Source organism: Spinacia oleracea, chromosome 6 (assembly GCF_020520425.1).
Source record: "Spinacia oleracea cultivar Varoflay chromosome 6, BTI_SOV_V1, whole genome shotgun sequence".
NCBI classification, from domain to species: domain Eukaryota; kingdom Viridiplantae; phylum Streptophyta; class Magnoliopsida; order Caryophyllales; family Amaranthaceae; genus Spinacia; species Spinacia oleracea.
In genome coordinates, this window is record NC_079492.1 from 105,899,380 (window position 1) to 105,915,245 (window position 15,866).

Below are 15,866 nucleotides of genomic sequence, written 5' to 3' on the forward strand. Positions count from 1 at the left end.
TCTTTGTTGGAAACCCTTTGCAACCAAACGAGCCTTGTATTTTTCTATTGAGCCAATTTTGTGATATTTTATACGAAAAATCCATTTACATTTCACCAGATTTTTTGTACCATCTTGAGCTACCAAACTCCAAGTACCAAGTTCATGTTGAGATCGAAGTTCATCTTCCATGGCCTTGCGCCAAAGAGGATCTTGAAGTGCTTGAGCCACTGACTTGGGCACTTTGGGTTTTTCTTTGACATCTGTCACATTAACATACTTCGGATTTGGCTTGAATATGTTATTTTTTGATCTCGTAATTGTGCCGAAAGGAGGTCGAGGTGGTACTTGATGTGGGCCAGTAGCTGGAGATGTGTGATTAATGTGCTGCTCAGACTCATTGGAGGAAGTGTTTAATGTGGCTTGGGCATGACTAGTAGTAGTAGTAGGTGAAGAACAATGTGACTCATCTCTTGAGTGGGAATTAGAAGATAAGGAATCAACATATGGGCTGCTTACTGATGGGGTGGATGGTGGGCTAGACTGACTGGTTGGGTCGGGTATGAGGGGTGTAGGTTGGGCCGAAATGAGTATTGGCAATGACATAGGACACCAAGTATCAGCACTAGGTGTAGGTGGTAGAGAAATTGTTGAATTGAGGTGAGTATAGGGGAACTCATTTTCAACAAAACGTACATGCCTGGATGTGTATATTTTCTTAGATTGTGGATCATAGCAGTGGTATGCACTTTGAGTTTTTGAGTAACCTAAGAAAATACATGGCTTAGACTTGGGATCTAGCTTATGACTGGTATAAGGTCTTAGCCATGGATAACACAAACACCCAAAGGATTTTAGTTTCAAATAATTAGGCGACACACCAAAGAGACAAAAATATGGAGATTTAAGGTCTAAAGTAGGTGTAGGTAACCTATTAATGAGATAGGATGCCGTAGTAAAGGCATATGTCCAAAATTCAAGAGGCAAACGACCATGGTCAAGAAGAGAAAGTCCCGTTTCCACAATATGACGGTGTCGTCTCTCGGCAAACCCATTATGTTCGGGTGTATGAGGTGGGGATGTGAGGTGGGAGACTCCGTCGATGGTTAAGTAAGAAGCGAGGGCTTGATATTCTCCGCCATTATCGGAGTATAAATTAAGTTTTAATTACTTTCCCAAAAAATTTCTCTACAAGTGCTTTGAATCTGATAAAGACGGCTTTAGTATCTGATTTTTGATTGAGAGGGTAACACCAAATATACTTGGTATAATGGTCCACAAAAATAACATAGTATTTAAAACCATCCAAAGAGTGCACATGTGAGGTCCACAGGTCAGTATAAACAAGATCTAAACAATCATGAGACACCATAGTAGATTGACTGAAAGGAAGTTTGTGGCTTTTATTACATTGACATGAATTGCAATTAAAGGAAAAGTTTCTTGGTACATCAAGATTAAAGCTAGAAGCTATTTTTTTGAAAATAGAAAGGGATGGATGACCAAGGCGGTGATGCCAATCTATTGCTGATGCTTTGACTGTGGAGAAAGCTAGGATGGAAGGTGAAGATGGCCACTCATAAATGCCTTGTTTAGTTGGTCCCCTAGTGAGATGTGCCCCCGTGAGACGGTCCTTAACAACAAAATGGTCAGAAGAAAACTCAATTAGAAGGTTATTTTCTGAGCAAAGTTTGGAAATGGATAGGATATTACGAGTCATAGTAGGAGCACAAAGCACATTAGATAAAATTAAAGGAGTAGAGGAAGTAGGGAAAGAAGTGGAACCTATATGAGTGATAGGAATGAAGGAAATAATGCCCTTGGTCCAAGTATGCATTCAATGTTAAAGTCTAATAAATGCGGTTCAGTATTAATTAACAAGTTAATAATTCAGTGAGATCAAGTGAGCTGAATGCCTAGCTAGAGGCCGCTTCAGTTCAAGTGGAATTAATGATATTAATCCACAGCTTACTCTTGACTGAACCCGTAGGGTCACACAAATAGTACGTAAACGGATCAAGTGTTTAAAGGCATTAAATACTCCAACTATGGATATTCGGAATCGACGGATCTTGGTTTCAGTGGGAGCTGAGATCGTCACAGGCAAGAAATGAATACTCCGGAAACGATGATATTGCCGGAAACGGAAATATGGATCGTATCGGAAATATAAATATTATCCAAGTCGTAGATGTTGCCGGAAACGGAAACATGGTACGTATCGGAAAATATTATCGGAAATGGAAATATTGCCGGAATCGGAAATATTGCCGGAAACGGAAATATTGTCAGAATCGGAAATATTATCGGAATCGGAAAATAGTTCCGGAAACGGAAATATTAAATATTTGTTCGAAACGGAAATTAATTCCGGAATCGGAAATATTAAATATTGTTCGTATCGGAAATGAATTCCGGAATCGAGAATTTAATCGGAAGCGCATCGTACGAATTAGCATCGGACGAGGCCTGCCAGACGAAGGCCCAGCACGAAGCCGGGCCATCACCCAGCAAGCCAAGCGCAACAACCACACGCCAAGCATGCGACCAGGCCCAGCGCAAAAGCCAGGCCCAGCCAGAGCTTGGGCGCGCGCGCGGGGCTGCGACGAGTGGGCTGGCGCTGTGCGTGGGCCGGAAGGCCTGCGTGCGGTGCTAGCGTATTACTCGAATCCTAAGGCTACCGGGATTCGTCATATGATTAAATCTAATCCTAAAAGATTTAGTTTATTTAATTAGAGTCCTAGTAGGATTATAATTAAATAAATTGGTATCCTAATAGGATTCCAAATCCTTTTCCATAACTCTGTAAATAGGTGCCTAGCGGGCGTGCGGTGCTTGTGCGCCACTCGTGTGTGTTACTCGGAATCCTAAGGCTACCGGGATTCGTAATATGATTAAATCTAATCCTAATAGATAAACTTTGTTTAATTAGAATCCTAGTAGGGTTATAATTAAATAGATTTGTATTCTAATAGGATTATAATTCCTTTCCATAAACTCTATAAATAAGTGCCTAGGGTCACATATTTACAACGAGTTTTCAAGTATTCAAAGTGAGTTTTTGAGAGAAAAATCCAGTCACACAATTGCCTAAAAGTGCCGAAAATAATAGTACCTTAAGGGCGATTCTAGTTGGTCAATCTTAAGGCGGATCCGGACGTGCTGTGGACTATCTACGGAGGGACGACACTTGGAGTCCTAAAGACTTGTTCTTGTTCGGTTCGGGCGCAGCTAGGGAAGGCACGCAACAAAGAGTATGCATCTAAACTATGCTAAATGATTATGTGTAAATAATATGTTTTCCTGGCTTTATGGTTTTTCCGCATGATTTATGAATTGTCATATGTATCATAACCTAAAAGTGGTATCACGAGCCTCTTATTATTTTCATAATCTAAATTGCATAAACATGGTTAAATATTACAAATTTGCAAGAATTAAAAGGGGTGATTAATTTTCGTAATTGTTAATTAATTGCAAATTGCGTTTATTTAATTATACGTACGCAGTTTTTCGGCAGTTTCTTCGTTACTCATCCAAATCGAGTGATTTTTGTGTCAATTCCGCATGTAAAAGGCATTCTAAAATTTTGACAAAAATAGTAGTTTTCTGCCGAAGCCAGAATTCTCAAATTCGAAGCCTAACTATGACTTTTCGGAGGTTTTAGTTTTTCGAATGCAAAATTTCGTAAATTTAAGATGTTAAATTAAATATTTGCGATTCTTGTTGATAAATCTTGAATTTTTGATTGACCTACTGTATATGTTTAACAAGTTTGAATGCCTAGCCTTGTTAATTATGCAATCTAATTTGTAATTATGATTAATTTGTTGAAAATTAGAATAATTTAGAATTAATTTGATTTTCATAATTAATTATAATTTAATTAGATACCTATGATTAAAAACCACCATAAAAATTGTAAATTTATGATAAATTTTAAATTTTAATGACCTAGGCTTGAATCCATGTTAATCGGAAATCAATTGAATAATAAATTTTCGATTTTTCGCCCTAAAATTATGAAATTAATATTATTTATTAATTTGTCATTAATTTTAAATATAAATTTTTTAAATTTTATGCGATTCGTTCATATAACTTGCACGCACAAAGCAATGGACGCTACGTGTTACCCTTAAGGGGTGTTGTATAGTGCGGGCATATGACGACGAGCAAGGGAGCTCGTCGCCAATGCGGCACGAATGCAATGAGCAAGGCCATGGTGCACGAGCACAAGGCAGCAGCCCTGCCTTGTGTCGTGGGCTAAGAGCAATGGACGAATGGGCATGGGTGAAGGCAAGGCACGGCAGTCGCGTGTGGGCAGCAAGCGAGCTGCGCCACAGCGCGCACTGCCTCGCGCAAAGCGTGCGGAGCCTCGCGCGCAGCGAGCGCAAGCTCGCGTGCCACGAGTGCTCCGCCCAGCGTCGATGCCTCGCATAGCGAGCGATGGCTCGCAGCATCGAGCGCTGGCAAGCGCGCGCAGCGAGCGCTGGCGAGCGCGCACAGCGAGCGTTGGCTCGCATGCAGCGAGCGCTGGCGAGCGTGCACAACGAGCGCTGGCGAGCGAGCGCAGCGAGCGATGGCTCGCGTGCATCGAGCGCTGGCGCGCGCGCAGCGAGCACCAGCTCGCATGAGGCCTTGCGAAGGAGAGTAGCAGCAGCGATGCGACGCAGCGCATGGGCTGCGCGCACATGGCCAGCGATGGCTGTGTGCGTGTGGCCCATGGGCGTACGTCGCGTAGGGTTGTTGCGTTGCGATTAGATCGTTTTGAAATTTTAATTTGAAATTTTCAGTTTACGTAATTTTAATTAATTTTAAAATTAATAATTTAAATTATTTTCTTGGATTTTAATTTTGAATATTGTAATTATAATAAATTTTATTTATTCTAATTATTTTACTAAAATTAAAATCATGAATTAATTTAAATACGACTGAAATTAAATTAAACTTTTTGGTTTCAATTATAAATTTATATGAGCTTTAAATTTTAATTAAATTTGTATGTTTCCGGTTAAACTAGAAATACATTTTTATGTTTAAAATTAGTAAAGCATATGAATTTATTGGTTTAAGTGGGAGCCCTTTTAGTCATAAACTCTTGATTAGGTCTACAAATCCTTAAGGTTAAAACAACTTGATTAGAATTAATAAGGACTGAATAATTGGTAGATTATTGGTGCCCTTGATTAATTGCTGCAAATGTTTACGTGATGCATAATGTGTTTTACTAACCAGCTATGTGGGCCATTCATGATAATGAATGGGTGAATGGTATATATTATATGTACTGTTTTGCAGGTTATGGAGTGACTAGTATGGCCCAAATAGGATAGAAAATATGGTCTGCGTGCCATTAATTTGAATGTAATTGGTGTAAAGTACCAAAGTTGTTTTTCAATTCAAATATGGTCTGCGTACCATCAAATAGTTGTAATTAGTTTTAATTATAGCTTATCCTATTTGAAGAAAATGGTGCCTCCCACGGAGATTTTCAAGACGGACTTTGAAGTTAAAGCTTCAAGATGAAGTCGGGCCATACTAGATCACATTTATCTTATGCATGTTTTAAGTTATTTATTGCTTTTAAATATGTCTTAAAATGCATGAGATCAAAAGCTTGATTATGTTGCATGATTAAGGATTTTAGTTCACTTAAAATCTAACCAACATAGTAAGAGCCTTAAGTTCCAAACTTAAAAATTGAGTTAAAAGGTGCCATGCCAAAATATACACTTTCTTGGATATCCTTTACATCAATCTAGTAATAGTTTTCGCTCAGCGAGGTGTTACTTATTGGTCCTAAAGGGGCAAGGTACACAAATAATTGTGAGTACATGTTAGTTTTGGTGAAACTCAACGATATAAGTAAGGAGTCCTTTTATGTCGTGGCAAAATCGATAGGTTTACCTAATAAGTTCTTAGACGTACCTATCAACCAAGAATAGTTTCTAGACTATTAGCAAAAGGCTTTTGCTTACCTAAGATGTTTTAGGATTAAGTCGACAAACTGTGCTTAGTTCTTCAATGATTTTAGGATCTTGGAATCATTTTATTCACACCTGCCGGAACACATAACTTGAATAAAATGCTTAATAAACATTGAATTATGCATGTATGCTAGAATTTAAGTTTATTAAGAGAAACTGTGAATGGTTATTTATTTGTTTATTCTTTTCAATTGTAGTTTTAAATATGGCAAACAACAATTCATTCAACATTCGATCAATTCTCGAAAAGGAGAAGTTAAACGGGAAAAACTTCCTTGACTGGCAAAGGAACTTGCAAATAGTTCTTATGCAGGAAGAAAAGGAGTATGTCCTAGAAGAGGTGATGCCCGAAGCCGCAGGCGACGGGGTCACTCAGGCAGCCCTCAATCGTTGGATTGATGCCAACAAGGATGTGAAATGTCTAATGCTCGCCACCATGAGTGCGGATCTACAGAAAACGTTAATCGACTCATATGCTTTCACAATCATCAGTGAGTTCAAGAACATGTTCCAAGATCTGGCTCGAGTCGAAAGATTCGAGACTCATAGGCAAATTCTTGAGACCAAGCTTAAGAAAGGCGGGCCCGTAAGTCCACATGTTCTCAAAATGATTGGACTCATTGAGAATATGAGTCGGCTGGATCAACAATTTTCTCAGGAAATGGCTATAGACACCATCCTCCATTCTCTTCATAGCGGGTATGATCAGTTCAAACTGAACTACAGTATGAATAGTCTGGACAAAACGCTCACTGAGCTTCACGGTATGCTGAAGACCGCTGAAAAGACGCTCAAAAGTGATAAGCAGGATGTGCTTATGGTGCGTGGGGGCAAGTTCAAGAAATCTGGAAAGAAGAGGAATGCTAAGAAAGGTGGCAACAAGGCCAGCCCAACTAAGCAAACTGGCGCCAAATCTGTAAAGAGGAAGGTCAGTCAACCCACTTCTGAATCCGAATGCTTCTACTGCAAGAAGAAGGGGCATTGGAAGAGAGATTGCTTGAAGCTAAAGGAAGATCAGAAGAACGGAACAGTCGTTCCATCTTCAGGTATTTTCGTTATAGACTGTATACTTGCTAATTCAACTTCTTGGGTATTAGATACAGGTTGTGGCTCACACTTATGTTCCAATCCACAGGGACTAAGAATAAGTAGAAAGTTAAGCAAGGGTGAAGTCGACCTACGAGTGGGAAATGGAGCACGGATTGCTGCATTAGCTGTAGGAACTTACTATTTGTCGTTGCCCTCCGGGCTAGTTTTGGAACTGGAAGAATGTTTCCATGTTCCAATTCTTACTAAAAACATCATTTCAGTTTCTTGCTTAGATGCTAAGGGATTTTCCTTTTTAATAAAAGATAATAGTTGTTCGTTTTATTTTAAAGAGATGTTTTATGGATCTGCTAGATTAGTAAATGGACTTTATTTATTAGATCACGACAAACAAGTATATAACATAAATACCAAAAAGGCCAAAAAGGATGATTCAGATCTCACCTATCTGTGGCATTGTCGATTAGGCCATATAAACTTGAAACGCTTAGAAAGACTTCAAAAGGAAGGAATTCTAGAACCATTTGACTTAGAGGATTATGGTGAATGCGAATCATGTTTACTTGGCAAAATGACAAAGCAACCTTTCTCTAAAGTTGGAGAAAGAGCAAATGAACTATTGGGTTTAATCCATACAGATGTATGTGGACCAATGAGCACAAATGCTAGAGGTGGTTTCAGCTACTTTATCACTTTCACTGATGACTTCAGTAGATATGGTTATGTCTACCTAATGAAGCATAAGTCTGAATCCTTTGACAAATTCAAGGAATTTCAGAGTGAAGTAGAGAATCAATTAGGCAAGAAGATTAAGGCACTGCGGTCTGATAGAGGCGGTGAATATCTGAGCTATGAATTTGATGACCATCTGAAAGAATGTGGAATTATATCAGAATTGACTCCTCCTGGAACACCACAATGGAACGGTGTGTCAGAACGGAGGAACAGAACCTTGCTAGACATGGTCAGGTCAATGATGGGTCAGGCCAAACTTCCATTAGAATTTTGGGGACATGCACTAAATACAGCTGCACTCACTATAAATAGAGCTCCGTCTAAAGCTGTCGAAAAGACTCCATATGAGTTATGGTTTGGAAAGCCTCCAAATGTGTCTTTTCTTAAGATTTGGGGATGTGAAGTATACGTCACACGATTAATTTCAGACAAACTTCATCCAAAATCTGACAAATGTATCCTTGTGGGCTATCCAAAGGAAACAAAGGGGTATTACTTCTACAATACATCTGAGAACAAGGTGTTTGTTGCTCGAGATGGTGTCTTTTTAGAGAAGGATCACATTTCTAAAATGACAAGTGGGAGAAAAGTAGACCTCGAAGAAATTCGAGTCGAACAACAAACTCTAGAGAATGCTCAAGATGACATTCAGGATGAAACTCAGAGATCTTTAGAAGAATCTGGTGAGAATCATGGTCAATCTAGAAATGTTACCCCGCGTAGATCGCAAAGATATAGATCTCAACCGGAAAGGTACTTAGGTATTTTGACGAACGAGAGCTATGACGTTTTATTACTTGAAAGTGATGAACCTGCGACTTACAAACAAGCTATGACGAGCCCTAGCTCCAAGCAATGGCAAGAAGCCATGCAATCTGAATTAGACTCCATGTCTGAAAACCAAGTATGGGATTTGGTCGATTTGCCAGATGGCTACCAAGCCATTGGAAGCAAATGGGTTTTCAAACTGAAAAAGGACAAGGATGGGAAACTTGAAGTTTTCAAAGCTAGATTGGTTGCAAAAGGTTACAGGCAAGTCCACGGTGTGGATTACGATGAAACCTTTTCACCAGTTGCAATGCTAAAGTCTATTCGGATAATGTTAGCAATCGCTGCATATTACGATTACGAAATATGGCAGATGGATGTCAAAACTGCTTTCTTAAACGGCGTTTTAACAGAAACTGTGTTTATGACACAGCCTGAAGGTTTAGAGGATCCAAAGAATGCTAAAAAGGTATGCAAGCTAAAGAATTCAATCTTCGGATTGAAGTAGGCATCCAGGAGCTGGAATATACGTTTTGATGAAGCAGTCAGTGACTTTGGTTTCATCAAGAACGCAGACGAATCTTGTGTATACAAGAAGGTCAGTGGGAGCAAAATTTCTTTCCTAGTATTGTATGTCGATGACATATTACTTATCGGAAATGACATTCCTATGTTGAACTCTGTCAAGATTTGGCTTGGGAAATGTTTTTCGATGAAAGATCTAGGAGAAGCACAGTACATATTGGGCATCAAGATTTACAGAGATAGATCTAAAAGGATGATTGGACTTAGTCAAAGCACTTATATAAATAAGGTGCTTGATAGGTTCAAGATGGAGGACTCCAAGCGAGGCTACCTACCCATGTCTCATGGAATGACTCTAAGCAAGAATCAGTGCCCAAAAACACTTGATGAGCGTAGACGAATGAATGTGATTCCATATGCATCATTGATTGGTTCAATAATGTATGCTATGATATGTACACGCCCGGATGTTGCGTACGCACTCAGTGCTCCGAGCAGATACCAGTCAGACCCAGGAGAGGCGCATTGGACTGCTGCCAAGAATATTCTGAAGTACGTGAAAAGGCACAAAGATGACTTCCTAGTCTATGGTGGAGATGATGAATTAATTGTTAAAGGCTATACGGACGCAAGTTTCCAAACCGACAAAGATGATTTCAGATCACAGTCTGGGTTTGTCTTCTGCCTCAACGGAGGAGCAGTAAGCTGGAAAAGTGCTAAGCAAAGCACCATTGCGGATTCTACAACTGAAGCGGAGTACATTGCTGCACATGAAGCAGCAAAGGAAGCTATATGGCTAAGGAAGTTCATAGGTGAACTTGGTGTCGTCCCCTCCATTAAAGGACCAATAGCCCTGTATTGTGATAATAACGGAGCTATTGCACAGGCAAAGGAGCCTAGACACCACCAGAGAGTCAAACATGTACTTCGTAGATTTCACCTTCTACGAGAGTTCGTTGAAAGAAAAGAAGTCGAGATAAACAAGATTGGAACTGATGACAACATATCAGATCCATTGACTAAACCTCTGCCGCAGGCGAAGCACAACTCGCACACTGCAGCTATGGGAATCAAGCATATTGGAGAATGGCTTTGATGTCTCTGTTTAATGTTTTAAAGTTTTAGAGTTTAAATCTTTGTAAAACATTATTGGTTAATCATTCACAATAAATGAAAAGAATTCATTTTTCCATTTAATTTGTGGTTTATTAAACGATGAGTCCCTTCAATTTGACGATATATTCAAGATAGACTGTCAGGACCAGTCCTGTGACTAAGAAATGTCTATCAAGTGAACTTGAATGTCAAAGGTTGAAAATGGTCCCTAGTCGGAGTTTTCTATAAAATTGGACGCATAGAAAACGTTAGACGATTAGAATGCAAGATGACTAGTAGTTCTGTTTCTTGAACTATGTGGACATGGCAATGTCATAATCATTTGCATAGATACTTACTTTGGGAAGACTAGTATCGGACAAGACCTATGAAACTTTACTGTAAGAGATGAAAATCTGTCATAAGTAAATTTCATTAAAATTATTAGACACTAAATCCTCAATACTTGAGTGATTTGAGATTACTTGTTTGAGAACTGGTTACTTTGACGTTTACCAACCGTCGCACCGTAAAAGGAGGCTATAAAGGCAACGCTCAGGTAATCACCTATCAAACGAAGTCTAATCTCAAGATCGCAAGATTGGGATTGTCCTCCCATAAACCGGGATGAGATGCTTAAAAGTTGTACAAGGCCACTCGGAGAGCTAGAAACTGTGAAATGCATGGTCGTGCTCGGATGAATCATAGGCTATGATTATCTGTTTATTTGATCAGTTGAACTCTGAAACCGAGGAACACCTCTGGACATAATAAGGATGACAACTCTTACCTTATGTTCAAGAGCAAGCATCGAGCGACAAAGGAATTAGGAAATGCACACTTGTCCCTAAGGACAAGTGGGAGACTGAAGGAAATAATGCCCTTGGTCCAAGTATGCATTCAATGTTAAAGTCTAATAAATGCGGTTCAGTATTAATTAACAAGTTAATAATTCAGTGAGATCAAGTGAGGTGAATGCCTAGCTAGAGGCCGCTTCAGTTCAAGTGGAATTAATGATATTAATCCACAGCTTACTCTTGACTGAACCCGTAGGGTCACACAAATAGTACGTAAACGGATCAAGTGTTTAAAGGCATTAAATACTCCAACTATGGATATTCGGAATCGACGGATCTTGGTTTCAGTGGGAGCTGAGATCGTCACAGGCAAGAAATGAATACTCCGGAAACGATGATATTGCCGGAAACGGAAATATGGATCGTATCGGAAATATAAATATTATCCAAGTCGTAGATGTTGCCGGAAACGGAAACATGGTACGTATCGGAAAATATTATCGGAAATGGAAATATTGCCGGAATCGGAAATATTGCCGGAAACGGAAATATTGTCAGAATCGGAAATATTATCGGAATCGGAAAATAGTTCCGGAAACGGAAATATTAAATATTTGTTCGAAACGGAAATTAATTCCGGAATCGGAAATATTAAATATTGTTCGTATCGGAAATGAATTCCGGAATCGAGAATTTAATCGGAAGCGCATCGTACGAATTAGCATCGGACGAGGCTTGCCAGACGAAGGCCCAGCACGAAGCCGGGCCATCACCCAGCAAGCCAAGCGCAACAACCACACGCCAAGCATGCGACCAGGCCCAGCGCAAAAGCCAGGCCCAGCCAGAGCTTGGGCGCGCGCGCGCGGCTGCGACGAGTGGGCTGGCGTTGTGCGTGGGCCGGAAGGCCTGCGTGCGGTGCTAGCGTATTACTCGAAGTGTGTTACTCGAATCCTAAGGCTACCGGGATTCGTCATATGATTAAATCTAATCCTAAAAGATTTAGTTTATTTAATTAGAGTCCTAGTAGGATTATAATTAAATAAATTAGTATCCTAATAGGATTTCAAATCCTTTTCCATAACTCTATAAATAGGTGCCTAGGGTCACATATTTACAACGAGTTTTCAAGTATTCAAAGTGAGTTTTTGAGAGAAAATTTCAGTCACACAATTGCCTAAAAGTGCCGAAAATAATAGTACCTTAAGGGCGATTCTAGTTGGTCAATCTTAAGGCGGATCCGGACGTGCTGTGGACTATCTACGGAGGGACGACACTTGGAGTCCTAAAGACTTGTTCTTGTTCGGTTCGGGCGCAGCTAGGGAAGGCACGCAACAAAGAGTATGCATCTAAACTATGCTAAATGATTATGTGTAAATAATATGTGTTCCTGGCTTTATGGTTTTTCCGCATGATTTATGAATTGTCATATGTATCATTACCTAACAAGGAACCCCTGTACCATCTCCAATAATTATTTCTTGAGTTCCATCATAGAGATTATGCAAGGCCAGTATGGAGAGATCATGAGTGACATGGTGTGTTGCTCCCGTGTCCAATAACCAAGGGGCCGAGTTGCTAACGGATGAAGCTGTGGCCACATGTGCTTGTGGGGCAGATTGACTATAGTTGTTTGGCCGAGGAGGCGTCTTAACACTGGGAAACCGTTGCTGAAATACGGGGCACATATGAAGAGAGTGACCCTTGGTGTGACACCATTGACAAGTACCTTGATAACCACCCTTGTTGTTGGAGTTGTTACGCTTGTAGTTGTTGTAAGAGCCTCTGTGAGGTGCATTGGACCCACTGGACACTTGTTGATTTTGTGTGCCATGATAGTTTGCACTGTAATTATTGTGGGTGGCTTGTGGGTGTGGTTGAGAAGTAAAAGCATTAGGCCTGGCCATGGTGACATGTGCGGAAGCAGGAAGTGGTGACGGGTTGGCTAAGGCTTGAGTTCGAATGGTGTTTTCGCGAACAAGACACTTTTCATACAATGCATCAAAGGTGATGGGGGAGTCTCGTGCTTGAACGGCATCAATCACTGCTTGGTATGAAGTATCAAGGCCCTCCAAGACACGACCAGTGATGTCTTCGGGACGAAGAGGGTAGCCAAGTACTGCCAATTTATCGGAGCATACCTTGATTTCATTCATAAATTCAGAGATGGATTTAGGGCCTTTGGTAATGGCCTTAAACTCAAGCTTGAGAAGTGTTTCATGCCCACGAGACTGCTTGGCAAATGTATTAGCAAGAGTATCCCATAATTGCTTCGACGTCTCCGATCGAGCAACAAGCGGAACCACAGTAGGTTCAAGAGTGCCTATTAGGGCACCAAATAGAAGATTGTCCTGCCTAACCCAAGTGTCATATGCGGGGTTGGGAACAGAGACTGATTCTTTGATGATAGATGTTGGTGGAGCAACGAAGGATCCGTCAAGAAATTTGTAAAGGCCATAACCTATGAGGGTTGCCCGAACTTGCAGCCTCCAAGACAAGTGGTTGGAGGTGGTGAGTTTGAGGATGTTTCTTAGCGTGACAACAACTAATGGGGAAGATGGTTCAGCATCATTTGGGATAGTGTTTGAGTTAGCCATAGGAAGAGTTGTTGATAGAAAAAAAAATTGGTCGATTATCGAACCCGCTCTGATACCATGAAAGGTTGGAAGAATGATGATTTCCATTAATATGTGCAGCAATATATATATTGCAAACCACTAACAAACTCACCTAGATACAAGATGAAGACCGAGTATTAAGCTAAGCTAGTAAAATAAGATATACACAGCTAGAGTATAGGAAGTATACAACTAATTAAACACCTAGATATTAGGAACTGATTTACAACTAATATTGACACATTCAATGCTTATCACTAACAAAGATCTCAATCAAATCAATTTCAGTCATGTTCATGATATTAATGCCATTGTTCATATAAATAATGTATCGTTGTGGTGGAAATGAAGGCGCAGATGTTCTTCGTTTTGAATGTCTATCTTTCCTTTTTATTTTTTTTATTTTTTTTTATTTTTTTTTGGCTTTGTAATAATGGGTGCTAAGTGATGACACGTCCTTTGCCCTCTTTATTTTTATTTTAATTTCATAAAAGTGTGTTGTATGATGTTAATAAAATTACAAGAAATGATTTTCATATAAAAGTTGAGGATACATTTGAGTAATTGAGTTATTTCGATCGAGTTCAATTTATACCTATACAATAGTTTTTGATACGTAGCAATATGTTTAAAAATTTAACAAATGGAACTTACGGTGAATAAAACGTATCACTACTTGTAATATTTTTCTTACACTAATCTACCTTCTACACTATATTTAATTTCGTACGCTAACCATCTTTTTCCTACATACGCTTACTTTCTTATTCACAGTCCTAGAAATGGTCGCAATAGTATTTTTTTCACGTGAGTAAAACATTTACGAAAATGATAAAGGTCGCAACATGCGACCTTTAAGCCGTGTCACAATCATTACATGGCATGCTTATTTGTCATGATTTAAATTGGAATTACTTATATAACCTATTATATATGTTACAAAAAAAATGTAGGAAAATCTTAATATTCTAATTTGTTTCCTTCCTTATGTCGACTACCTTATTTACAAATTTTCATAGTAAAAATATTACAATGATAAAATATTTCGTTGACACATAGCCTAGATGACGCATATATGTAACAATTAAACTACGACACGTAAGATTGCGACAATTAAATGTTGTCGCAACTTGCGACCTTTATCATCACCCAAACATTTAAAAACGAAAGGGGTATATAGTTTATGCATCATACTTCATTAATAAAGTGAATGTATACTAGCTAGCTTATTTGGTTAAAACTTAAAAGTCATAGAGATCGTACGTACAAATGACTTGAGATGGAATCTCGTTTAATTACATCATTTTTCTCTGACTCTATCTACACAAATAAAATACACACATCGTGAAGTTCAATCATTCATCTATACTGCATAGTAAAGTTCAAACAATGGTTCCTAAATAACCGGTTTGGATTTTGAAACTTGGTACCCAATTATGCTCATCTAGATCTGTAATCATCCTAATGATGCTCCTTTAATTTTATTTTTCCATTTTCCCCTCCTTTCAAAGTACTCCATATATGAGTTGCCACTACAAGAAATGCACTACGGAGTACCTCTTAACGTAAACTAGCTCTTCTCTTTCTTACCCTCTTTTTTTACTTTATTATACAAAAGATGTTGATGTGGCACTGACTTTTTTTAGATTTTTCACTTACAAACTCTTATTAAGAAACTTCCATTATTCACCTAATAGTTACTCTAACCGTTCTTTTTTTTCTTTACGTTTAGTATCATGTACGCGACTTGACTTAACGACTAATTAATGTGGATTGAGATTCTTTCTAGTTTTTATTTAAACAATGTAAATTACATTTATTTACAATTTTTTTTTCATCAAATTTTGACATTGGTAACATATGAAAGAATTAATGTTTCAATGGAAAAGCGTTAGAAATTAAATTACCTAATGAATTTAATTATTTAAAATCATCATTTGACACAATTTTGAAAGAATATAAAAACATTTATTCGATAATAAAAAAAGGAAAGATTCTCAATGTAAAGAACAAAGTGAGACATCTTAAACGAATACGTTAAAACAAAAAAAGTACGGAGGAAGTAGATCTTAATTTTCCTCTCTCCTTTACAGCCACTTAAGAGCCCCCACTATCCAAAGATTCCCCACAATTATTGTTCTAATAAATGGACTTACAAATAAATAAATAAATATAATATACTAAATGAAAAATACAAACTTGTAAGAGACGGTCTTACAAGAAAGACCGCCTTGTTGTCACTCAATATGCCACGAGTTTGCTGACGTAGTCGTAATGTCAGCATTTTTTCTGAAAATATATATTGTAATTTT